The sequence below is a fragment of the Marmota monax genome, unplaced genomic scaffold (assembly GCF_021218885.2).
Source record: "Marmota monax isolate L192 unplaced genomic scaffold, Marmota_monax_Labrador192_F-V1.1 WCK01_AAM20220418_F8-fsc00192, whole genome shotgun sequence".
NCBI classification, from domain to species: domain Eukaryota; kingdom Metazoa; phylum Chordata; class Mammalia; order Rodentia; family Sciuridae; genus Marmota; species Marmota monax.
Window position 1 is genome coordinate 2,182,980 of NW_026693786.1, and position 22,114 is coordinate 2,205,093.

The following is a 22,114-nucleotide window of genomic DNA, read 5'->3' on the forward strand; positions in this document are numbered from 1 at the left end:
TATGATTATGGGAATGCAGAACTGTCATAGTTTGTGGGTTATTTAGATAGTATCAAAGCAGTCATTTTGAGATGAGTGTAATTTTTTTCCTGAGTGAAATAGCTTTGTTCTATCTTCCTAGATTAGAGTACTTCAAAGACTGACAGTGATAAAAAGCAGGTAAGTCAATGGCAGTCACTAGATTTGGATGAAAATATGCCACATATGCTTCTGACAATAAATGTCAATTAATCTTAAAAAAAGAAAATATGTAAAGCAAGGAAACACTTAGGTCTCAGATGATAGACACAATGTAAAAACTAAAAGGTTAACAAGAAGGAAAAAAACAATAACTAAAGGAGCGAAAACAGAGTAGCTAAGTATTTTATCAAGGCACTTGCTAAAGTTGAAAAACAAGTAGTACCTCTATTGCTTTTTTTCTGGGAAGTGTTCTTACTGACATTCAATATTTAACTGCACTTATCTTCTAGTGGTCAGATTTATAGGATTACTCTTTCTAGTAGAACTCAGTGTCTTCTTTCCAGCAAAAGCCAAAATCCCTGAAAGAATGCATATAATTAATATCTCCTAGTATTATTTCTGAACTCAGTACAGTGGGTTTTTCTTCCACCAATCAGCTATAACTGCTCATCTCAGTATGTACAGGGACCTCTAAATTGATAAATTCACTGATTGTTTCTCAGACATTGCCTTTATAGGTGGCTTTTGATGTAGTTAATATTTTTCCTTCCTTGAAACATTGTGCACTCATGATATCACAGTCTCTTGATTTCCTCCTGTTTATTTGTTTACTACTTTTCAGTACCTATTGCAGGTTCCTCTCATTCTTTCAGAATTCTAGGAATGCCCCAGGATTAATCCTTGGGCCTATTTTTTCTTTTTTTTTGCTTTTTTTTCCTCCCTAGGAATGGTTGGATTCTCTGTAGGAAGTCATTCTCACCCATCTAGTGCCTGGATTTTAAAAAAGCCAATTTTATATGCTGGAGAATCCTGAATTTGTATCTCAAGCTTCAGAGTATGTGTCCTTACCTTGAATTCCTCTCATATTCAACTGAATTCTCAAAATTTACACTGGCATATGTGGTACACATTAAATTCTTACTTACCCAAATCTGAACTCCTGGTATTAACTGCATCTATTCCTTTATAGATTTTCTTATCTTAATAAATGATTAGTTCATTCTTGCAGTTGCTTAGCATGGAAGCTTGGGCTCATACTGGAATGCTCTTTCATTTCAAGGACATTAGAATATCCAATATGTAGGCAAATTCTGATGGCTCTATCCTGAAAATAAGTCTGGAATCTGATAACTTCTCATCAACCACAGCATTACTTCTATGGTCATATTTCACATGGATTATTTCAGTGGCCTCAGAATTTCTATCCCTGTTTCTGATTTTGCTCTAGTATATTTATTCTCAACACAATAGCCAGAGGGATTATGTAAGAATTTATTTAATTTCTAGGTGTGACTTCAATCCCCCTCCAGTGTGTTATTTTGTTCACAGAAGAAACCTTAGCCATGTGATATAACCCACAATTTTTTTTTCACTTCATCTCTTATTTCACACCCCATCATCACACTTTATCAATCTACTTCTTGAACAAGCCAGACATGATACCATCTCTAGGCTCTGGTACTTGCTGTTCTAATTGCCTAGAATTCCTTGGATATATACATGACTTATTCATGTCTTTTATGCTTTTGCTAAAAATATACTTAGTGCCAGATGTGGTGGCCCATACCTCCAGTGACTAGGGAGGCTGAAGCAAGTGGATTGCAAATTCAAAGCTAGCCTCAGCAACTTAGTGAGGCCCTAAGCAACTTAGCAAGATTCTGTCTCAAAATTTAAAGAAAAAAAGAAAGTGCTGGGGTGTAGCTCAGTGGTAAAGTACTTCTGGGTTCAATACATATATGTATGTATGTACACACTGTATATATGTGAGTACATATGTATATATACATATAATACTGTGTGTATATATACACATATGTATATATACATATATGTTTCTCTACATACACATATATGTATATATACGAACATGTACATACACACATACTTTTCTTAGTAAGGATATTCTATTTGAAATTAACTTTATAATATTCCTTGTTGCTTTATTTTTTCTTCCTATCACATATTATCATCAATCATCTATTTAAAAGAAATAATATTTGGCTTTTTTGATATTCTCTTTTGTGTGTTTGTTATCTATTTTATTCATTTCTGCTATTTATTATTTCCATCTTTCTACTTTTTTTGTTTTTAATTTACCTTTTTTTCTAGCCTCTTCGGATTAAAGCTTGAGTCATTGATTTTCAACCTATCTTCTTCAATATGTGCATTTAGAGATATAAATTTCTCTGACATGCTTTTTGCAGTATTGCATAAGATTATATTTGGTTTATTTACTTATTCATTTTAAAATTTATTCCCATGAATATACATTGAAAGTATAAATGGATATAAATACAAACATATAAAATTATTTGTTTACACATATTTCTTCTATATAATATATACTTTTTTAATAAGAAAATATATATCTCATACTGAATTGCAAAGGCACCAATTTATTTATTTACCTTTATTTATTTATTTATTTCTATGTGGTGTTGAGGATTGAACCCAGGGCCTCACACTTGCTAGGTGAGCGCTTTACTGCTGAGCCACAACCCCAGTCCCTGCAAAGGCACCAATTTAAAAATTTCTCATTTTTATTTTTAAATTGTAAAATTGTATGTATTTATGGGATATTATATGATGCTTTGATACATGTATATATTGTGGAATGCCTTAATCAAGCTCCTTAGCATATACATTGCTTCATATACTGCTATAGTTTGAATGTGTCCCCCAAAAGTTTATGTATTGAAAACTTAATCCTTAAATTCATATGCTAATAGGATTTGGAGGTCAGATTCTTTGGGAGGTAATTAAGATTAGGTGAGATCATGAGGTTAGGAGTACCAAGATGGGATTAATGGCATTATAAGTAGAGGAACAGAGATTTGAGCATTTTTGATCCTCCCTCTCAGTGTTTGATAACCTTGCCATGTTATGATGCAGCAAGAAGGCCCTCACAGGCTGCCAATACCTTGATATTGGATTTCCCAGCCTCCAGAACTGTGAGAAATAAATTTATTTGTAAAAAAAATAAATTACTCAGTCTGTGGAATTTTGTTATAGCAGCAGAAAATTTGCCAAGACAGAAATTGGTATCAGCAATAATGGCTCTTATTGTAAAAATATCTGAAAATGTGGATATTGTTTTGGAACTAGGAAATGGGTAAAATCTGGAAGAATTTGGAGAAAAAGCCTAGAAAAAGCCTAGATTTCATGAGTGGAGCATTAAGTGTGATTCTGATGAGGGCTAAGAAGATGATAGAGAAAGTCTGGAATCTCTAAGTGGTCATGATCACAATACTGGTAGAAATATGAACAGTAAAGGTCATTTTGACAAGGTATCAGATGGAAAATGAGGAACAAAGTATTAGAAACTGCATGTAAAGGCCATTGTTGTTATATATCAGCAAAGACCTGCACTGAATCATGTGCCTTCCTGAAGGCTTTGTGGAAGGCAGAATAAACCAGGATATATAGTGAAAGAAATTTGTAGGCAAAATATTAAAGGAGTTGCATGGCTACTTTTAATTAATTATAGTGATATGAGAGAGGAAAGAGAATATTTAAGAGATATGAGAAAGGAAAAAGAATATTTAAAGAAGGAATCTATAATTAAGGGAGAAAAAAACCAGAAAATTTGCAACATGAACAGGCAAAGGATGAAAGAGTGTCTTTGCAAGAGAATATAAATGTGTGGCCAAGGGATTGCTAAAGGGATTCATAAGGCTAGAAAATAACCAGGTGTTATCGATAAAGACAATGGGAGAAAGACCTGAAGGCATTTCAGTAATCTTCGAGATATTTCTCCTATCATTGGCCCAGACATCACACACAAAATCTACATGTGTGCTTAAACTCTCTGCCATATTTTATACTTTTGAAGTCATGCTTACAAATTTTTATGCTGTACATCTCTTAAAATGATGATAGCCATTATTACTTTTTTTTTCTTTTAACCTTCATATAAAGATAGAAGTAATGTATTCACCACCATTGCAGTGGTACAGTATTCTGAATTTGACTGGGAACTTGCTTTTACTAATGAGCTTTACCACTTTCATATATTTTCATGTTATTAATTATTATCCTTTTAAATTAACTTGGAAAACTCCCTTTAGGGTTTCTTTCTTTCCTTTTTTTGGGGGGTGGGTAGTGGGGACTGAACCCAGGGCCTCATGTATATAAGGCAAGCACTATGCCAACTGAGCTACATCTCCAGCTCCACCTTTAGCATTTCTGGTAAGACATGTAGGGTGGTGATGAACTCCCACAGCTTTTGATTCTCTTGCAAAGTCTTTATCTTTCCTTAATTTATGAAGGACAGCTTTGCAAGGTTAAGAATTCATGATTAGCAGTATTTGTCTTTGAATGTACCATCCCACTCTCTCCTGGCCTGCTAAAATTCTGCTGGGAAATCTACCAGCAGTCTCATGGGTGTTCCCTTGTAGGCAAGGATCTTTGTTTCTCCAACTGCTTTCAAGATTTTTTCTTTGTCATTATAATACATTTTGGTGTATTTTAATCTGATTGGAAAGTTTTGTAATTTCTATACCTGAATATCTATATCTTTCCTTCAATTTGAGAAGTTTTTTTTTGTTCCTATTTCTTTAAATAAGCTTTCTGTCTCTTTCTTTTCTTTATAAAAGTCTTTTAATTTAAATAAATGTTAGCTCTCTGTATGTTGTCCTGTAAATCCATAGGCTTTCTGTAGTTTTCCACTCTCAGCTTGTATATTTTTGAAAAGAATTGTCTTTGATTTCAAATATTTTTTCTTTTGTTTTGATTCTGCTGTTGATGGTTTTATAATGAATAGATATTGAATTTTGGGGAATATCTTTTCTGCATCTATTGAAATAATCATTTTTTTATTCTTTGTTGTATCATTGTCATATATCACATTCACTAATCTTTGTATGTTGCATCTTCCTTACACCCTAAGGATAAATCATAGTTTATGATTCTTTTAATGTGCTGTTGAATTCAGTTTGTTAACATTTTCTTGAGGATTTTCACATTGACATTAATTGGAGATATTGGCCTGCTGTGTTTTTTTTTTTTTTTATTGTGGCGTCTGTCTGGATTTAGTATCAGAGTGATACTGGCCTCATAATATGAGTTTGCAAGTGTTCCTTTCTTTTATTTTTTAGCAGTTATGGATTGTTATTAATTCTTCTTTTAAATGTATGATGGAATTCAACTGTGAAAGCATCTGATGATGTTGGGCTTGGTCTGTTGGGAGGTTTTTGATTACCGATTCAATCTCCTTAAGTGTTTCTCCTTTGATTGGCCTTTCCAATCTCCTTATTTGTCATTGGTCTGTTAGGGATTTCTTTTTCTTCTTAATCTTTGTAGGTTGTTTACTTCCAATAATTTATCATTTCTTCTAGACTGTAGAATTTGTTGGTGTATAGTTCATAATAATCTCTTCTGAAGCTTGCATTTCTGTGCCATCATTTGTATTGTCTACTCTTTCATTTCAGGTTTTATTTATTTGAGTCTTCTTTCATCATAGTCTAGCTAAGGATTTGTTGATTTTGTTTATTCTTTTAAAAACCCTCAGAATTGTAATTTTTTCTATTTTTTATTTCACTTATTTCTCTTCAAATCTTCATTGTAGGCTTCTTTTGATAAGATTGGTTATCGTTTGTTCTTCTTAGATTGTAGTTTGTTTGTGAGATATAAAATTAGGTTGTTTTTAGAGATCTTTCTTTCTGACATGTTTATCACTATGAATTTCCTTCTTAGTATTGCTTATGTTGCATCCCATAAATTTTAGTATGCTGTGTTTTTATTTGCATTAAGATACCTTTGAATTTCACTTATAATTTCTTTTTTGTTCTGTTCAAGTATGTATTTTCAATTTTCATCTATTTGTGAAGTGTCCCATTTTTCTTTTTATTGATTTCTAGTTTTATTCAATTTTAGTTAGAAAAGTTACTTGCTGTTATTTCAATTTGTTTAAAGTTTTTTCATGACCTAGCATGCATTCTATTCTGGGGAATGTTCCATGTGTGTTTGAGAAACTGTTCTTATGTGGAAACTGAACATAAATCTGTTAGATTCATTTGGTCTAGAGTATTGTTAAGATCTTCTATCTTGCATAGAAAAATGCGTGACAGGCTATAAACCAAAATGTTAATGTGATTTCTGAGTAGTGATGTTATGAAATATTTTCATTTTCTTCTTATTGCTTAACTATATCTCTTGAATTTTCTATAATGAACATCCATTACTTTTGTAATAAAAACACTGAAAAGAAAAAAAGATTAAGAAACTTGTATTAGTATATAATTATATATAATAATAAAAGATATCCCTAGGCTGTGACTAAAAAAAGAAAAAAAAAAAACATCTGCTATCTTCTTACTGGTTTTCTGTGTTGATGATCGACCCTTTATTGAAAGTGGGGTGTTCCAGTAAACTACTATTATTTTACTGATGACTCTTTTTCCCTTTACATCTGTCAGTTTGTTTTATATATTTAAGTGCACTCATGTTGGGTGCATATATACTTAGAATTATCTTATTGAATGGAGCCTTTTATTATTATGTAAGCATGATTTTTTTATTCTCTCCTGATAGTTTTTTTTTACTAAAAATTTCTGTTTTGTGGTTCTATTTTTCCTGTTTTTCTCTCATTGTGATTTGATGACTTTTTAGTGATATACTTTGATTCTTCTTTTTCCTTTTTACATCTTCTACAGATGTTTTTCTTTGTGGTTCCATGGGGCTTACTTAAAATGTTTTTTTTTTTTTTTTGGTGGTGCTAGGGATTGAACCCAGGGCCTTGTGTGTGCAAGGCAAGCACTCTACCAACTGAGCTATATCCCCAGCCCCCTAAAACTTTTTATACTTATTTATACAGGTCTATTTTAAGCTGACAACAATTTAACATTTATTGCATATAAAACTCTGTAGTTTTACTTCTCCCTCCAACACTTTATATTACTGATGTCAGATTTACTATTTTTTTTTTGTATTGTGTATTCATTAACAAAATTTTGTCATCATAGTTATTCTTAATAGATTTTATACTGTTATGGTTTGAGTCTGAAATGTCTTCCAAAAGCTCATGTATTGAAGGTTTGGTTCCCAAGGTTCCCAAGGTAGCAGTCTTCAGAGGTTAGGCTTTTGAGAGGTGATTGGATCATGAGGGTTCTTAATTCATCAACTGATTAATCTATTGATGGAAGCAGGCCTTAACAAGTGATGGGAAATTTAGGATGTGTGGCCTAGTTGGAAGAAGTTTTGGTCATTGGGAGCATGGCCTTAAAGGGTGTAATTTGTCCTCACCCATTCTTCTTTCTCACTCTCTCTGATTCTTGGCTGCCATGATGTGAGCATCTTTGCTCAGCTACACCCTCTCCACCATGATGTTCTGCCTCACTACAGGCACAGAAACAACAAAGCCAAATGACCATAGACTGAAACCTCTAATCCATGTGTCCAAACAAATCTTTTCTTCCTTTAAGTTGTTTTACTCAGGTATTTTGTCCCAACAACAGAAAGTCAATTAAAACATATAATTAAAAGTGATTTATGGGTCTGGCTCCAAATTCCTCAATAGGACACCCATAGCACAAGAGTTAATAACTAGAATCAACAAATGGGACTTACTCAAACTAAAAAGTTTTTTTCTCAGCAAAAGAAACAATAAGAGAGGTAAATAGGGAGCCTACATCCTGGGAACAAATCTTTACTCCTCACACTTCAGATAGAGCCCTAATATCCAGAGTATACAAAGAACTCAAAAAATTAGACAATAAGAGAACAAATAACCCAATCAACAAATGGGCCAAGGACCTGAACAGACACTTCTCAGAGGAGGACATACAGTCAATCAACAAGTACATGAAAAAATGCTCACCATCTCTAGCAGTCAGAGAAATGCAAATCAAAACCACCCTAAGATACCATCTCACTCCAGTTAGATTGGCAGCCATTATGAAGTCAAACAACAACAAGTGCTGGCGAGGATGTGGGGAAAAGGGTACTCTTGTACATTGCTGGTGGGACTGCAAATTGGTGCAGCCAATTTGGAAAGCAGTATGGAGATTTCTTGGAAAGCTGGGAATGGAGCCACCATTTGACCCAGCTATTCCCCTTCTTGGTCTATTCCCTAAAGACCTAAAAAGAGCATGCTACAGGGACACTGCTACATCGATGTTCATAGCAGCACAATTCACAATAGCAAGACTGTGGAACCAACCTAGATGCCCTTCAATAGACGAATGGATAAAAAAAAAAGTGGCATTTATACACAATGGAGTATTACTCTGCATTAAAAAATGACAAAATCATAGAATTTGCAGGGAAATGGATGGCATTAGAGCAGATTATGCTAAGTGAAGCTAGCCAATCCCTAAAAAACAAATGCCAAATGTCTTCTTTGATATAAGGAGAGTAACTAAGAACAGAGTAGGGTCGAAGAGCATGAGAAGAAGATTAACATTAAACAGGGATGAGAGGTGGGAGGGAAAGGGAGAGAGAAGGGAAATTGCATGGAAATGGAAGGAGACCCTCAGGGTTATACAAAAGTACATACAAGAGGAAGTGAGGGGAAAGGGAAAAATAATACAAGGGGGACAAATGAATGACAGTAGATGGGGTAGAGAGAGAAGAGGGGAGGGGAGGGGGGATAGTAGAGGATAGGAAAGGCAGCAGAACACAACAGACACTAGTATGGCAATATGTAAATCAATGGATGTGTAACTGATGTGATTCTGCAATCTGTATATGGGGTAAAAATGGGAGCTCATAACCCACTTGAATCAAAGGGTGAAATATGATATATCAAGAACTATGTAATGTTTTGAACAACCAACAACAAAAATAAAAAAAAAGAAGTTAAGTGGGGTAGGGAGGAGGAGCATGGGAGGAATTGATGAATTCTAGATAGGGCAGAGGGGTGGGAGGAAAAGGGAAGGGGCAGGGGATTAGCAAGGTTGGTGGAATGTGATAGACATCATCATTCAAAGTACATGTATGAAGACATGAATTGGTGTCAATATACTTTATATACAACCAGAGATATGAAAAATTGTGCTGTATACATATAATAAGAATTGCAATGTATTTTGCTGTCATTTTTCAAATCAATTAAAAAAATAAAGTGCTGACACTTAGTTAAAAAAAAAGAAGTTAAGTGCAACAAGGGAAAGAGGTCTCAGGGAGCATCTCGCACAGTGATTCTCAAAGTGCAGGGCACATTCAGGAAAGATGCTGAATCACAGATCACAGGGTCCCATTCTCAGAGTGATAGAGGCAGCGGGTTTGGGTGGGGCCTGAGCATCTGCATTTCTAACAAGTTCCCTGGTGATGCTTCAGATACCTCACTTTGAGAATTATTGATTTAGTCCATCTGATTCATTCCAGAGACAAGGACCTCAGATTTAGGAAGGAGAACTCCTTTCAATATTTTCCTTTCAAGAAACAATTGCAGGGTACCTGATATGTACCAGGTCTCCAGTATTTAAATGGGTCTTAACAAGATAGATACAGTCTCTGCTCTCATGGAGAGTTTGCTCATTTAGGGAGAAGGAAGAAAGATAAATCAACAAATAAACAAATTAGTAAACAAGATAAAGACAGTGGTGAGGTTTTTTTTTCTTAAATTGTGGACATACTTTTATTTAAGATTTCCACTTTAAATTTATCTTTTAAAGGAATTCAAATGGCAACTAGTCATGATAATAAATATAGCAGTAATACAAAAATTAATACTATCATTGGCAATCATTAGTATATGAACTATATTTAATGAGGGGGTATGCAAATATTAGGAACATACTGCAGTTTTGAGGAATTCAAAATCTGATCAGACAGTGGTAGTTTCTAAGAAGAAAATAAAGCATATGTGCAGGGGTTTAATTAAATTGAACTGTTAGAAGGCTCTTTGAGAAGGTAACTTTTCCCTTATTTTATTTATTGTTTAAATTTTTAAAAAATTTGACAAATGATATTGTGTGTTCTTACAGTTTTGTGACGTGATGCTCTGAGGTATGTATATTATAGAATGATCACATCTGATTAGAAAATGCATCACCTACATAGTCATTCCTTTTGTGGTGAGAGCACATAACCATAATATTCATTCCCTTTACATGTTTAAGAATGTCATTAACTGTAGTAATCCTGCTGCTTAATAGCACTCTTGAAATTTATTCCTCCTAAGGGTAATTATGTATTGCTGGAACAATTATGTATTGCTGTCCTTCTCACCTTTAAGGGGTGACATTTAAGCTGAAGGGTAGTTGTGGGAAGACCTGGGGGAAGTAAATTCTGGGCAGAAGAGAGCAAATTCAAAATCTGAGGCAAAAACAAATTAGGAAGACTAAAACAATAGCAAACCTGTGAAAAGAAGTTTAACATCATTGGTTATTAGAGAAATAACTAATTATTCACTACTTCCCACCAGACCATACTCCACATGTATAAAACACAAATTCAATGCAGGACAAATAAAACGTAGTCATTCTTTTTCCAACCCCAATGCCAGTGTGCTGCTGCTCTCAGGACTTATTAAAGTAAATAAAATAAATCTCTAAAAAACACTCTTTGCACATCTGAAATATCTTTCAAAAAAGTGTCAGACTGCTTGTCACAGATACTATTTGCAAATAAAATTTATTATTTTTCCTGTGTAAAAAAAGTGATTTATGTATTACAGTTATTGCACTGGACTTTATTTGGCTATATATTTACTTTTAGCAGTAAGAATTACACTTTAATGTGCTTTCTTATTGCTATTTAATGCTCTTTCATTTCCACTTTAAGAAGTCTTATAATGTAAGACATGTAAGACATGTCTAATAATGGCAAACTCCTAGACATCTAATGATGGCAATCTTCTAGACAGCTTTTGTTTGTCTAGAAAAGTCTTTATCTAGCCTTCATTTTTTAAAGGACAGTTTTGCCAGATATAGTATTCTTGATTGGCATTTTTTCTTTCAGCATTTTTGTATATCATCTTTCTCTTTCCTGTCCTGAAGATTTCTGCTGATAAATTTAAAGAGGTTCCTTTGTATGTACTGAGTTGCTTTTTTCTTGTTTTAAAAATTCCTTTTGGCTTTGACATTTGACAAAATTATATATTTTTTCTCAATGTAAACCTCCTTAGGTTCAACCTACTTAGGTTTTGGGGGTACTTCATGAATCTGGATGTATCTCTCCAAATTTGAGTTCTCAGTCATTATTTCTTTGAAATATTTTCTACCACTTTATCTTACTCTTTTACTTCTGAGAATTTCTTCACCTGTATATGTTTGTTTCCTGTGTATATTTTTTGATAAGCTTTGTTATACTTTTTCATTCTTTTTCCTTTTTGTTCCTCTGACTGGATAATTTCTACTGACCTGTCTTCAAGTTCACTGATTTTTTCCTTTGGCTTGATCAAGTTGCTACTGAAGCTCTTTATCACATCAATTAAATCGTTATGTTATTCAGTCCATCATATCTATATGGCTCTTTTTATAGTTCTCTTTATTGAATTTCTCTCTTTTTTTGCCATGTTTTGTTTTCCTGATATATTTATCTGTGTTCCTTTGTAGCTAACTGAGCTTTATAAAGGCAATTGCTTTGAATTATTTGTCAGGTAATTTATTAATATCCATTTCTTTAGGATTAGCTGCTGGAGCTTTATTTTCTTCATTTGTGTTAAGGTCTTGGTGATTTTCCCCTCCAAACTCTTGTAGAAACCTAATCCCCAAAGTTACATGTTAATGGCATTTGGAGGTGGGGCCTTTGGGAGGTAGTTAATATTTCATGAGATCATACAGGTTGGACCTTCAAAACTGCATTAGTGACTTTACAGGAAGAGGAAGAGATACCCAAGTTAGCATGCTTGCTCTGTCTCACCATGTGATACTCTGCACCTCCTTTGGACCTTGCAAAGATCTCCTACCAGCAAGAAGGACGTCCCCAGATGGGGCCACTTGATCTTGGACCTCTAGATCCATGTGCTGAGTAAGTTATATTCTTTATAAATTACTTAATCTGAATTGTAATGCAAAAAAACCCAACAAAGTACATGTAAAAAAATAATAATAAATCCCATTAAAGTAAAAAAACAACAACAAAAAAATACTTAATCTGTGATATTTAGTTATTGCAACAGAAAATGAACTAAGACCAAAAATTAGAACTGAGAAGTGGGACTGTTGCTAATAAAGAATACCTAGAAATGTGGAGTCAGATTTAGAAGTAATAAGAAAAGGATGGAAGCATTTGGAAGTGTGGGCTAGAAAAAAATCCTTTATTATATGAATGGAACATTTGGAATTATTTTTATGAGGGCTCATAAGAAGACAAGACTATAGAAGGTCTGGAATTCCTGAGAGATTACATAAAATGTTGTGATTAGGATAGAAATATTAACAGTAAAGACCATTGAGTTGAGGTCTCAGATGGAACTGAATTACAAGGTATTGGAGACTAGAGAGAAGATCATCTTTGAAGTAAACTAGCAAATAACTTGACTGAATTGTATTCATTCCCAAGGGCTTAATGGAATGAAGAATTTAAGAGCAATGAATTATGCTTCCGGCATAAGAAATATCTGTAAGAAACATAACAGCAAAGCATCCCAATGACTGAATGGCTACTTTTTAAAAATACTTTTTAATTGTATTTGGACACAATACTTTTATTTTATTTATTTATTTTTAGGTGGTGCTGAGGATTGAACCCAGGGCCTCACATGTGCTAGGGGAGCGCTCTACTGCAGAGCCCCAACCCCAGCACCATTGAATGGCTACTTTTAACTGCTTTCATTAAGCTACAAGAGGGGAAAATGACTTAAAGGTAGAATTCATAATCAAAAAAGAAGTAAAATAAAGAGGGAAAGACCCTTAGCCTGTTCATATGGTAGAAAATGAAATAACAGGAGCTGGGATTGTGGCTTAGCAGTAGAGCGTTCGCCTAGCACGGGCAGGATCCAGGTTCGATCCTCAGCACCATGTTAAAAAAAAAAAAGATGTTATGTTCACCAAAAACTAAAAATAAATATTAAAAAATTCTCTCTCTCTCTCTCTCTCTCTCTCTCTCTCTCTTAAAGAAGAAAATAAAATAACATTTTCATCTGGGGAAACCAAGAGTGTGACTTAGCAACTGTCTGATAATGAGATTAGTACTCATCAAAGGGATCATCAAGACAACAGGATAAAGACCTCAAAGGCATTTAAGAGATCTTTGAGGATGCCCCTTCCATCATAGGTATGGAGCTCTAGGAAGGCAGAATGGTTTAGGCAACAAACCTAGGGTCCCCTCCAAGGGCTCACTATCTAAAGCTGTCTCCAGACTCTGTTCACTACATTATGCTGCAATACTCTTTGTCCATATCAGCTCTAGAGACCCCAGGGTGGCTTGACCCTTCACTTGGAGGATAAAGCCTTAAACATTGATGGTATTCCTTGTGTTACTAGTCCTATAAGGAAGTAGAATGCAAGAGCTATGGAAGCATGGAGGTCTCTACTTAGGTTTCAAAGGATGTCCAGGATAAGATGGCCAAAGCAGACACTTGTGGTAGGAATAAAGCCACTGAAATGCCTAGTGGAGCTTCAGGGGCAGGACTTTGATGAGACCCCAGAACTTCAAAGCTGCCAGCATGCAACACAAGCCTGGAAGAGCTGCAGACACAAGACTCCAACTTGTGAGAATTTAAATGTGGGATGAGCTCACAAAGCTATAGGAGTTGGGCTGCCTAAGGCACTGGGGATCCAATCTTCGTACCTTGTATATAGGAAATAGGACATGGAGTTCAGGAAGGTTTTTATGAAGACTTAATACTTAATGTGATTTTCCCTGTTGGGGTTTGGACTGACTTGAGGACTGCTACTTCTTTATTTTTACCTAGTTCTCCTTTCTGGAATAAGAATGTCTGTCCTATGTATTTTGGAAGTAGATAATTCTTTCATTTCACAGGTTCATGGCTAGATTAAATTTGCTTCAGGTATGTTTTGAATCTCAGCTATATTCGACTCAGATGAGACTTTGGACTTTTGAGTTGGTACTGGAATGAAATATAACACTGGGACTACAGGGATGGAATAAATGTGTTTTATATATTATATATTATATATGCACGCATACAGCACACATTGATCAAATCCATCTTCCCCTTATCCACCCTTCCCTCCTTCCCATCCTCTGGTAATCACTTTTCTACATTCATGTCAACTTTTTTTTTTTTTTTAACTTTCACATATGAGAGAGAACATGCAATACTTATTTTTCTGTGCTTGGTTTATTCTGCTTAAAATGATGTCCTCTAGTTCTATCCATTTTGCCGCAAATGACAGAATTTCATTCCTCTTTATGAATGAACAATATTCCATTGTATATGTACACTACATCCATTATTTTTATCCATTCATCCATTAATGGGAACCTAAGTTGACTTGCCATCTTAGCTACTGTGAGTAGTGCATCAATAAATGTGAGAATACAGGTATCTGTTTGCTATGCTGATTTTCTTTCCCTTATATAGGTACCCAGAAGTGGGATAGCTGAATCATATGGTATTTCTATTTTGAGGGGTTTTTTTTTTTGTTCTAATAAGTTACACATGACAGCAGAATGCATTTTGATTCACTGTACACAAATGGAGCACAACTTTTCATTTCTCTGGTTGTACACGATGTAGAGGTACACCACATGTGCAGTCATACATGTACCTTAGGTAATGATGTTCATCTCATTCCACCATCTTTCCTACCCTGATGCCCCCTCTCCTTCCCTGCACCCTTTGTTCAATCAAATTCCTCTGTTCTCCCCGTGACTCATCCCCATCTATTTTGATTTTTTTTGTGTGTGTGGAACCTCTTGCTGTACTGTCCTCTGTAATGGTTGTATTAATTCACATTCCCACTAATAATGTATGAGATATTTTTCCTTCACATCCTTGACAGCATTTGTTATTGTGGTTTTTTTTTTAATAATAGCTGTTCTAATTGGAGTGAGATGATAACTCATTGTACTTTTGATTTGTATTCTTTGATGGCCAATGATATATTTAATATTTTTTCATACTCATTGGTCATTTGTAATTATTCTTTTGAGAAATGTCTATTCATATCATTTGCATATTATTATTATTATGTTGAGGATTAAACCCAGGGGTTCATTACCTTTGATCTACATTCCAGATCCTGTTTACTTTTTGAGATATGGTCTCCATAAATTGCTGAGGCTGGCTTCAAACTTGCAATCCTCCTGCTACAGCTCACTGAGCTGTTGGGATTACAGACGTGCCACCATGCCTGGCTGAAATCTCTCTCTCTCTCTCTCTCTCTCTCTCTCTCTCTCTCTCTCTCTCTCTCGTAGGTGTTTATTACTGTAAACTCTCCTCTTAGCTTTTGCTGTACCCCACAAATTTTGTCATGTTTTGTTTCCATTTGTTTCAAGACATTTTTATCCTCCCAATCCTGCTTTTTTGGTATTGGGGATTGAACCCAGGTCCTTGTGTATAAGCACTCTACCACTGAGCTACATCCTCAGCCCATTTCATTTTATTTTGAGATAAGATTCACTAAGTTGTTCAGGCTGGCCTTGAACTTTTGGACTTCTTGTCTCAGCTTCCTGAGTACCAAGGTTAATGTCCCTTTTGAGTTCTTCAATGACAATCCAGTATCATGTTTTTAATTCTCCATGAGTTTATGCAGACCTTGAAGTTCATCAGCCTTTTCTGCGATTTCATCAACAGTTTGTTGTGGCTGTGCCCTTCTCTGTGGTCTTCCTTCAAGACATTCTAGGAATAGAGACCCATTAGCATTATTATAGATTGTAAATTCCAAGTCTTTATCCACATTGGAAATATTCTTTTCAGTTAGTTACTGCTCTGGAGGAAGTGTCTCCATTCCAGTGATCATGTTTAACTAGTTCATTTAAATTGTACTCCATAAACTTAGACATATGTCTCTCCAAGTAAGTATGAGCTGATTTAGAATAGCCTCCAATGGACATAGCTCTGCAGTCCAAATAGTTAGCAGATGGACAGGTTTAGAAAGTCTGAGGGCATCATCATACCAGCAATAAGCAAAAAGCAGCCCAACACAACAGGGTATCCAGCTATGGTGGGTACATGGGTCTTGCTTCTAATTTGAGATACAAGGTAAGACACAAGAAGTGCTCTGTCAATTACAAATCTGGAATCCAAACACTTCTTGTACATGAATTATGGAACAGTCTAGCATCAACAATAAGCCCCACAATTGAGATACCAATGTGTGTCAACATGGAAAATTTTTTTTCAGCAAGCTACAAGCTCTGACTGTGCCCTCTCCAATGCAACCAACACTGCATGGATATTTTTTCAGACCAACCGTGGCCAAACCTTGTTTAACAGCTTCCATTGCATATTCAATTTGATGAATCCTGACCTGAGGGCTCCAAACAGTGATATCATTGTCATATTGTTCATGAAACATAGCTACAGACTGGACCTAGCTGAAAGCCTCCTGAACAATTTACAAATGAAGAAGTGTGGCTCCTAAGGAACCTCTCCAAGACTGACCTCCTTGTCTGTTTTTTTTTTAATATTTACATTTTTAGTTGGACACAATATCATCTTTATTTTATTTATTTATTTTTATGTGGTGCTGAGGATTGAACCCAGGACCTTGCACGTGCTAGGCAAGCACTCTACCACTGAGCCACAACCCCAGCCCTCCTTTCCTGTTTTTAATAGAAATATTTGTGGCTTTTTTCCTACTGTATTATGAGTTCTTTATATTGTTGGAATATCAATCCTTTCTTAGGTGTATGGTTTTCAATTATTTTCTCACATTATTTAGATTGCTTTTTCATTTTGTATATTGCTTCTTTTGCTATTCAAAAGCTTTTTGGAATAGTGTTGATTGCTTTACTTACCTATACATTGTGTCCAATTCCAACAGCTTACTGCTCATTTCATTTTTAGCATGCACATGTTGTTTTCCCAGCACCATTGATTAAACAGACTATTGATAGACTGTGTATTCTTGGTGCATTTTTTAGATTAGTTGAACATACATATGTGGGTTTGTTTGGGGGTTATTTTGTTCTATTGATCTCTATATGTCTCTTTTTATACCAAGATCATATTAGTTCGATAATTGTAGGCTTGTAACATAGTAGGGAATCAGGAAATGTGATGTCTCTAGATTCTTTCTTCTTCCTCAAGATTGATTTGGCTATTGGGAGTTTATGGTTCAACGTAAACTTTAGAATTTTTTTTATATTTCTGTAAAAATACCATTGGGTTTTCATAGGGATTGCTTTTGCATAGTATGGACATTTTAACAAAATTAATTATTAGAATTCATGAACACAGAATATTTTCCAACTTATTAGTGGCTTACTCAATTTCTTTCATCAGTGTTTTTATAATTTTCAGCATATATATCTTTCATGTCTTTGGTTAAATTTATTCCCAAGAGTCTTCCTTTCAATGTTACTATAAATAATATGATTTTTATTATATAATTTTATATTATATTGTATCATTTTATAAATGATATAATTTTCTCAATTTCTTGCTCAGATTGTTTGTTTTTATTGTATACAACTACAACTGACTTTTTTGTGTGTGTGGTGCTGGGCCTTGTGCATGTGAGGCAAGCACTCTACCAACTGAGCTATATCCCCAGCCCTACAACTAACGTTTGCATGCTGATTTTAAATCCTGAAATTTACTGAATTTGTTTATTAGTCCCAGGGCTTTTTTTGATGGAGTGTTTAGGTTTTCTGAATGTAGGATCAGGTATTCTGCAAAAAAGACAATTTTACTCTTTCATTTCTGATTTGGATGACTTCTATTTCTTTCCCGTCTTTTTTTTAACTGATTGTTCTGACTAGTACTTCCATTCTTATGGGGAATAGAAATAACAAGAGTGGGCACACTTGTCTTGTTCCCAATCTTACAGTAAAGGCTTTCCGCTCTCCAGTGTGAAGTATGATGATCACCTAAGGGCTACTCACACATAGGCTGTAATATTTTTTTTTTTTTTTGGTCGGATGAGCACCTTTTATTACCCACTGTTTGCTAGCAATTAAATACCAAAATCTGAAGTTTTGTAAACACAAGGGGGATTTAAGTGGGGCAAGCTCGCCAACTACATGAGATGTTTTTCTTTTTTTTTTTTTTAATTTTTTATTGTGGGTTGTTCAAAACATTACAAATTTCTTGACATATCATATTCCACACTTTGATTCAAGTGGGTTATGAACTCCCACCTTCACCCCATACACAGATTGCAGAATCACATCAGTTACACATCCATTGATTTACAAATTGCCATACTAGTGTCTGTTGTGCTCCGCTGCCTTTCCCATTATCCACCCTCCACCCTCCCCACCTCTCCCCTCCCCTCCCCTCCTCTCTCTCTACCCCCTCCACTGTATAACCCTGAGGGTCTCCTTCCATTACCGTGCAATTTCCCTTCTCTCTCCCTTTCCCTCCCACCTCTCATCCCTGTTAAATGTTAATCTTCTTCTCCTGTTCTTCGTCCCTACTCTGTTCTTAGTTACTTTCCTTATATCAAAGAAGACATTTGGCATTTGTTTTTTAGGGATTGGCTAGCTTCACTTAGCATAATCTGCTCTAATGCCATCCATTTCCCTGTAAATTCTATGATTTTGTCATTTTTTAATGCAGAGTAATATTCCATTGTGTATAAATGCCACATTTTTTTTATCCATTCGTCTATTGAAGGGCATCTAGGTTGGTTCCACAGTCTTGCTATTGTGAACTGTGCTGCTATGAACATCGATGTAGCAGTGTCCCTGTAGCATGCTCTTTTTAGGTCTTTAGGGAATAGACCAAGAAGGGGAATAGCTGGGTCAAATGGTGGCTCCATTCCCAGCTTTCCAAGAAATCTCCATACTGCTTTCCAAATTGGCTGCACCAATCTGCAGTCCCACCAGCAATGTACAAGTGTACCCTTTCCCCCACATCCTCGCCAGCACTTGTTGTTGTTTGACTTCCTAATGGCTGCCAATCTTACTGGAGTGAGATGGTATCTTAGGGTGGTTTTGATTTGCATTTCTCTGACAGCTAGAGATGTTGAGCATTTTTTCATGTACTTGTTGATTGACTGTATGTCCTCCTCTGAGAAGTGTCTGTTCAGGTCCTTGGCCCATTTGTTGATTGGGTTGTTTGTTCTCTTATTGTCTAATTTTTTGAGTTCTTTGTATACTCTGGATATTAGGGCTCTATCTGAAGTGTGAGGAGTAAAGATTTGTTCCCAGGATGTAGGCTCCCTATTTACCTCTCTTATTGTTTCTTTTGCTGAGAAAAAACTTTTCAGTTTGAGTAAGTCCCATTTGTTGATTCTAGTTATTAACTTTTGTGCTATGGGTGTCCTGTTGAGGAATTTGGAGCCCGACCCCACCGAATGTAGATCGTAGCCAACTTTTTCTTCTATCAGACGGCGCGTCTCTGATTTGATATCAAGCTCCTTGATCCATTTTGAATTAACTTTTGTGCATGGCGAGAGAAAGGGATTCAGTTTCATTTTGTTGCATATGGATTTCCAGTTTTCCCAGCACCATTTGTTGAAGATGCTATCCTTCCTCCATTGCATGCTTTTAGCCCCTTTATCAAATATAAGATAGTTGTAGTTTTGTGGATTGGTTTCTGTGTCCTCTATTCTGTACCATTGGTCCACCCGCCTGTTTTGGTACCAGTACCATGCTGTTTTTGTTACTATTGCTCTGTAGTATAGTTTGAAGTCTGGTATCGCTATACCGCCTGATTCACACTTCCTGCTTAGCATTGTTTTTGCTATTCTGGGTCTTTTATTTTTCCATATGAATTTCATGATTGCTTTCTCTATTTCTACAAGAAATGCCGTTGGGATTTTGATTGGCATTGCATTAAACCTATAGAGAACTTTTGGTAATATCACCATTTTGATGATGTTAGTTCTGCCTATCCATGAACAGGGTATATTTTTCCATCTTCTAAGATCTTCTTCTATTTCTCTCTTTAGGGTTCTGTAGTTTTCACTGTATAAGTCTTTCACCTCTTTTGTTAGGTTGATTCCCAAGTATTTTATTTTTTTTGAAGATATTGTGAATGGAGTGGTTGTCCTCATTTCCATTTCAGAGGATTTGTCGCTGATATACAGGAATGCCTTTGATTTATGCGTGTTGATTTTATATCCTGCCACTTTGCCTAATTCATTTATTAGCTCTAATAGTTTCTTTGTAGAGCCTTTTGGGTCTGCTAGGTATAGAATCATATCATCTGCAAATAGTGATAATTTAAGTTCTTCTTTTCCTATTTTGATGCCTTTAATTTCTTTCGTCTGTCTAATTGCTCTGGCCAGTGTTTCGAGAACTATGTTGAACAGAAGTGGTGAGAGAGGGCATCCCTGTCTTGTTCCAGATTTTAGAGGGAATGCCTTCAGTTTTTCTCCATTCAGAATGATGCTAGCCTGAGGCTTAGCATAGATTGCTTTTACAATATTGAGGTATGTTCCTGTTATCCCTAGTTTTTCTAGAGTTTTGAACATAAAGGGATGCTGTACTTTGTCGAATGCTTTTTCCGCATCTATCGAGATGATCATATGATTCTTATTTTTAAGTCTATTGATGTGGTGAATAACATTTATTGATTTCCGTATATTGAACCAGCCTTGCATCCCAGGGATGAATCCTACTTGATCATGGTGTACAATTTTTTTGATATGTTTTTGTATCCGATTCGCCAGAATTTTATTGAGGATTTTTGCATCTAGGTTCATTAGAGATATTGTTCTGTAGTTTTCTTTCTTTGAAGTGTCTTTGTCTGGTTTAGGTATCAGGGTGATGTTGGCCTCATAGAATGAATTTGGAAGTTCTCCCTCCTTTTCTATTTCCTGAAGTAGCTTGAAAAGTATTGGTATTAGTTCTTCTTTAAAGGTTTTGTAAAATTCTGCTGTATACCCATCCGGACCTGGGCTTTTCTTAGTTGGTAGTCTTTTTATGGTTTCTTCTATTTCCTCAATTGATATTGGTCTGTTTAGGTTTTCTATATCCTCCTGACTCAATCTGGGCAGATCATATGACTTAAGAAATTTATCTATGCCTTCACTATCTTCTAATTTATTGGAGTATAAGGATTCAAAATAGTTTTTGATTATCTTCTGTATTTCTGAAGTGTCTGTTGTGATATTGCCTTTTTCATCCCGTATGCTAGTAATTTGAGTTCTCTCTCTTCCTCTCTTCGCTAGCATCGCTAAGGGTCTGTCGATTTTGTTTATTTTTTCAAAGAACCAACTTTTAGTTTTGTCAATTTTTTCAGTTGTTTCTTTTGTTTCGATTTCATTAATTTCAGCTCTGATTTTAATTATTTCTTGCCTTCTACTTCTTTTCCTGTTGTTTTGCTCTTCTTTTTCTAGGATTTTGAGATGAAGTATGAGATCATTTATTTGTTGGTTTTTTCTTTTTTTAAGGAATGAACTCCAAGCAATGAATTTTCCTCTTAGAACTGCTTTCAATGTGTCCCATAGATTCCGATATGTTGTGTCTGTGTTTTCATTTATCTCTAAGAATTTTTTAATTTCCTCCTTGATGTCTTCTATAACCCATTGATCATTCAGTAACCTATTGTTCATTCTCCAATTGATGTATGATTTTTCCTTCCTTCTTTTATCGTTGATTTTCAGTTTCATTCCATTATGATCAGATAAGATGCATGGTATTATCTCTACTCCTTTATATTGTCTAAGAGTTGCCCTGTGACATAATATATGATCTATTTTTGAGAAGGATCCATGTGCTGCTGAGAAAAAAGTGTAACTGCTTGATGTTGGGTGGTATACTCTATATATGTCAATTAGGTCTAGGTTATTAATAGTGTTATTGAGTTCTATAGTTTCCTTATTCAACTTTTGTTTGGAAGATCTGTCCAGTGGCGAGAGAGGTGTGTTGAAGTCTCCCATGATTATGGTGTGGTGGTCTATTAGACTCTTGAACTTGAGAAGAGTTTGTTTGACGAACATAGCTGCACCATTGTTTGGGGCAT

The 22,114-nt window shown here is 35.2% G+C and overlaps 1 pseudogene; it reads right to left on the reverse strand.

Annotated features, from left to right (window-relative positions):
* Positions 1-15,679: 15,679 nt before the first annotated feature.
* LOC124105072 (proteasome subunit alpha type-1-like) lies at positions 15,680-16,553 on the reverse strand (annotated as a pseudogene).
* Positions 16,554-22,114: the final 5,561 nt, after the last annotated feature.